General features: G+C 44.8%; 1 non-coding gene across 1 annotated transcript; it reads left to right on the top strand.

Moving 5' to 3' along the window:
• The first annotated feature begins 207 nt into the window (after window positions 1-207).
• Window positions 208-278, top strand: TRNAG-GCC. Its single transcript has one exon. It is a non-coding gene; the product is annotated as a tRNA-Gly (tRNA).
• The last annotated feature ends 5,722 nt before the right edge of the window (window positions 279-6,000 follow it).

Below are 6,000 nucleotides of genomic sequence, written 5' to 3'. Positions count from 1 at the left end.
AGTGGACCACCGTTCTTGTAAAAATTCATATCTCGATTATCCCCGTTAGAGGCCATGAAATGGAACCTTGCGGCACCAGGAAAAATATATTGCATATACGGTATGAGAATAGTGAAAATGATTCTACAAGTATTTCCATCTTTGTGCAGGGTGAAGGCCGTTTTGTCACCGGACTTGAAATCCTTTAACAAAAAAGATTTCACAGAAGCACCAGTGGTCTAGTGGTAGAATAGTACCCTGCCACGGTACAGACCCGGGTTCGATTCCCGGCTGGTGCATTTTTTCTTTATTTTAGCTAATGCCGAAAGTAATATCACCAGGGAAATCTTACTCACCGCATATGCCCGCTCCACACTTTCACTTGCAAAATTGTTTGCTCTGTGATTCTTAAGGCAATGAAGATCAGTCTCGTGTATACATCGAATGATCAATGGAGGTGCTAAACTGCTAATCCCACTCATCGAGATAACTCTCAGGACGAACTGCCATGTTAATCCCATTGTGTTCATCTGCTTCCTCCATTCTTCAATTGGTGGATGGCTGCATTGCTCAGCAAGCCAATCATCATACTCAAACTGCATACAAAGCAAAGATATCAAGGAAATTTCAAATGTATCAACATAGGAATATCAATATGAAACCGTACAGAAGCCATGTCACAAATCTTTTTTTTCCCTATGTAGGAGAACTGCTCATCAATGCTTCCTCACCACCAGATTTTATTATTGACATACATATCTAGGATATCTGGTAGTTTGAAAAGTTATGAGTGTATCTTTTAGGCCATCAACGTGCTTCTAGTTTCGAGTAGCAAGCTTTCACAACTTCCATCATATCTTCTTTGGATGGAAGCACGATCCGCCCCGATAGAACTCTAGCGACCCACTAACTTTGGATTTCAAACAGTGGAAAAGGAATAACCTGGATGGAACAGGGGTCGAAGGTTTTTCTTACGATCGCTAGGCAACTTGCAACATACAAGTGCATCTGAAGTTCTTAGTTCTGAACTGACAAGCAGCAGTTCGCAGCAAAACTGACCTTCCATGGCAATCCAATGAAGGAGTTGAGGAGCCACTTCCGGTGGGAAAACATGCTTGCATAGTGGATCGATGCGGTTGTCATCCACAGTGATAGTGCTGCCATCTCCAAGGAATGGAAAGTCATACAAGTAGCTAGCAAACATTGAAATAGAGGAAACACATGATCAGCTTTAGGCAAAGTACAAGATGGAGCTCTTCGTGGTATCATTCGGGCATCTCTCTCATTCTATGAGCATATTCCCTCACTTCATCACTCATCTATTTGCCATACGTACCTTCTTCATATATGTGAAGTAGTATACTTGACTAACTCAATTCTTAGAAATCGCGAATCACTTTATTTGTTCAAGAGATTTTGACCTTTTTACGTACCTTAACTTTTCTTGCTATAAGGAAATATTCGCACAATATGTTGTATCTATCTATCACATAAAGTGTATATGAAGATTATTAAAAAAACATAACACCAACAAACTATTCTATGGAGGATTTAATGCTTTCCATTTTTTACTAATTATTATCCGCTAACGAAACTAGCTACATTTCGCATGACATCACGCTACATTTTCTTCATCGCAACTTTTCTCAAGAAAAGTACTACCTTTGGTCAAACAGAACTGAAAACTGTTCAGATCTTTTCGCCATAGCGTGCCGTACCTGCCTCTTTTGGCTGTTGGAAGAATGCCAGGAGAAACTACGGCATTGTTTAGATGCATAAAAGTGAACATGTAAAGCACTGTAGCATTTTCGTTTGTATTTGGTAATTATTGTCCCGCCATGAATTAACTAGACTCAAAAGATTCGTCTCGCAAATTACAGACAAACTGTGTAATTAGTTATTTTGTTTAGTTACATTTAATACTTCATGTATGCATTCAAAGATTCGATATAATAGGGAATCTTATAAAGTTTTGTAATTTTGAAAGTAACTAAACAAGAGCTACAGATAGTGACCCTAGCCAAAAACTAAGACATGACGTGGAAGAAGAAACGTGTGCTCCCATTAAAAAAAAATAACTCCTCAATTGCATGGCCGTTGGAGGAACGCCACAAATCCCTCAATTGCCTGCTGTGTCGCCACAGGACATCACAATCAGACAACTCCAACCGTTGTCGACATCAAGCTAAGGTAGTTGCATCATGTCATGGTCATAGAGTCATGAGAGCTGCACCCACTGGTTTTATATTTTTCTAAGAAAAACATTCACTTTTTTTTTTTCTAAAGAGGGTGTGGTGGTGGTGACTATACCAGAATTTTACTGCCATTTTCCCTTGAGAGGAATATATGTATCATCAGCTATTTTTTAGTGAACGCATATGCCTTTTAGTTTTTTTAGTGATTTGTTTGGCGAAATATTTTCTAGTGGATATAACTTTTTTCCTTTATGTTTGGATGTGCCTTTTTTTATGTTTGACTGTACTACCTGTTCATTGTGCACTACTTTTATTTTTGAGAAACTGGGATTATATTCATATAAACTTCTGATAGTTTACATCCCATAACTTACAAAGACAACTCTGAAAGTAAAAGAAAATATAATCTAGTCCTTGCAAGTTCCTCCCGGTTGTCCTCATCGCTGACGGTCGAAGCTGCCGCCTGTGAAGCTGACCACCTTCCCGACGAAGGACATCAGAGAATTTCAGTGGCACCATAGTAGCATATCGGAGACACCAACATGCCTTTTGAACGCTGAACGAACAAGCCGACCAAGATGGCTAAAGGCCATCACATCGCCGGATAGCAAGGGATCTGACGCTTCAATCAACAACAACCCCGGCGCACCAGACGACGAGACATCCCGAGCGGTGGGAAGGAAACAACCAGAAACGGTGGGAAAAGAGAACCAACCCGATTTCTCAAGCTGGTAGACATAACCCGCAAGGGGTATTCCAAACCTCCAGGTTCCAGCAGCCACCATGTCGTTGATTTCAAGTCTGGCAACTCGATAGACATTGTGGGCACAACCATCATCGACACAGACGCCACCAGGAAAATCATGGAGGGACCAAAAGATGATGCCCCTCTTCCAAACGGCGAACGGAATAGCGTCGGAGGTCACTGTCTCCAGAGACCGAGCTGAAGCCGACGTCATCGCCGCGGAGGAAGGAATGGAGTTGGACTCCGCATCTGGAACATAGCTACGGAGGAAAACTAACCCTAACCTAATCAAACCAAACAAACTACATCTATATGTATGAACAATCCTCTCACCAGAGGTCCACGACGTAGAGGTAGTCTCCGCCGCTGGCCAACTCTTACAGGAGCCACGCCGCGCCGGCCAACACCCACGATGGGTAGAAGCCGCATCGCCGTGCAGCTCCCGCAGGAAACGCGATCCGCCGCTGGGCTCACTCCGCGAGGGGCACTCCCCCCGGCCGAGCTCGCCCTGCGTGGCGGCACGCCGCCGGCGGAGCCGCTCCGCGCGTGCCTCGGTGGAGGAGACCATGAATCGCCTAGAAGTCGCCGGTCTTTACTGTAGCAGGAGGAACGACGGTTCGGGAAGCTAGCCATTCATTGTGCACTACTAGTTTTTTTTTAGGGGTACTAAAGCTTCCATTAATTAGGAACAAAGTACGAATTACAAACGCCATCCGGCGGATCGAAGAACCACACATGCCTCCCTAACGAGTTATACAGAGAACTTCTTGCCAAAATGTGTGCGTCTTGATTAGCTTCCCTCCTTTCATGGACGAAGACCATCTCTTGGAAAGAAGCCGCTCCCTCCCTGATCTCCTTTATGATATGGCCATAAGCCCCCAGTGTGGAGCCTGACAAGCTTCTCACTGCATTGCTGCAATCACTGGCCATTTGGACTCGGCGAAAGGAAAGATCATTTGCTAAAGCTAGACCTTCCCTGCATGCCAAGATTTCCATAGTTTCTGGATCAGTAATACCTTCTATAACCACTGAAGATGCTCCAAGAAAATCTCCCGCTCCATTTCTTGCAACAGCTGCTACAGAAGAGAAAACTTTATTTTTTTTGATAGAGCAGCATCTACATTAATTTTCATCAACCCTTGTGGAGGGGGGATCCATCTTGGAGAGCTGAGTACTGGTCGCTCTTTTACTTCCTGTTGTGTCCCTGATAGAGAGAGATCAGATATGAACCTGTCCACAAAGCAACGTGTTGATAACGGACTCTGAAAGGAATTCTCATATATCGCCTTTCTCTTGGCGTGCCAGATAGCCCATAGTGTTACCATTACTCTTATGGTTTCCTCCTGCGGTAAAGATGAACTTGCTGCTACTAGCCAGGCCTTTGCGTTCTGCTCGTGAAGGTTGCACACATATTCCATTGTCTCCTCCTTTTCTAGCGCCCAGACGCACTTGGCCATGTTACATTCAAGTAGGGAGTGCTTCCATGAATCACGTGCACCACATATTTGACAAACATCTTTTGGTGCCATATTCCGTCGATGGAGGATGTTTCCCGTCGGAATCGAATGTTTCACCAGTCTCCATAGGAAGACCCTGATCTTCGAAGGGACCTTGATCTTCCATAGAGAGGTCCATTCCTTTTCATCGGCCCGTACATCTGATCTGCTGGGGATACCCTCTAGCCAAGCTCTATTTGTTTCTCTATTTTGCACCAGCATACGGTAGGCCGAACGAACCGAGAAAATGCCCGTCTTCTCGTAATGCCATGCCCAGAAATCCTCCAGCCTCCTAGTGGTCAAAGGAATAGAGCCGATGATATCCGCATCCATTGGCGTAAAGAAATATTGAAGCTTCCCTCGATCCCATGACGCCGATGTATGGTCCAATAACTCACTCACCATTTGTGGTGGATTTGGCCGTGGGCAGGCCAGTGGCCTGAGGTGACCATCTTTTGGTAGCCAATTCATGCTCCAAATATTCATTGACTCGCCTGTCCCAATCCTTCTAATGATACCCTGGTGCAACACTTCCTTCCCCTCCAAAATCGCACGCCATACCTGAGATGGTGCAGCACCTAGACTCGCCTCCAGGAACTCGCTTCCGGGGTAATAAACTGCTCGCAGGATGCGAGCACTCAGGGAAGCCGGGAGAATCCTCCAGGCTTGACGAGCAAGCAATGCCAGATTGAAGAGTTCTATGTCTCTGAACCCCAGGCCTCCCCACTTCTTGGGCTTGATCATAGTATCCCAAGACACCCAACATGTCTTCCTTTTGCCCTCTTTACTGCCCCACCAAAAACCACACATGATGCCATTTAAGTGCTCACACAATCCTTGTGGTAACTTGAAACAAGACATAGAGTACGTTGGAATGGCTTGTGCAACTGCCTTGATTAACACTTCATTCCCTCCTGCTGAGAGAGATTGTTCCATCCATCCTTGTACTCTCTTCCACACCCTGTCCTTCAGGTATTTAAACGCCCCATTGGTCGAGGCACCAACATCAGAGGGCATACCCAAATATTTTTCGCTAAGAGACTCGTTTTGGACAGCCAAAATATTTTTTATTTGCTCCCTAGTGCTGTTCGGAACTCCCTTGGCAAAGTGGATTGATGACTTGTCGATGTTGATTTGCTGACCCGAAGCTTGACAATAAATATTCATCACATCAATGATCTCCTGAGCACTCGCAATATTTGCTTGAAAAAACAGCAGGCTATCATCCGCGAAGAGCAGATGGCTGACCACCGGAGCTGATGGAGCCACCTTAATACCATTAAGTGCTGATGATTGAATTCTTGAGTTTATAAGGCACGAAAGGCCCTCTGCTGCTAAGAGAAACAAATAAGGCGAGATCGGATCTCCCTGACGGATCCCTCTTGTTGGATTAAAAGAGTCAAGTCGTTCACCATTTAATAAAACTGAGAAAGAAACAGTAGAGACAAGCCGCATTACCATGTTCACCCATAGGCTATGGAATCCTAGGCGGATCATGATAGCACGTAGATATTCCCAATCCACACGATCATAGGCCTTTTTCATGTCAAGCTTTAGAGCACAACAGCGAGACTCGTGCGCTCTC

Source organism: Panicum virgatum, chromosome 9N (assembly GCF_016808335.1).
Source record: "Panicum virgatum strain AP13 chromosome 9N, P.virgatum_v5, whole genome shotgun sequence".
Taxonomy (NCBI): domain Eukaryota; kingdom Viridiplantae; phylum Streptophyta; class Magnoliopsida; order Poales; family Poaceae; genus Panicum; species Panicum virgatum.
The sequence above is the reverse complement of the archived record's forward strand: the minus strand, read 5'-3'. Positions and strand labels throughout refer to the sequence as shown.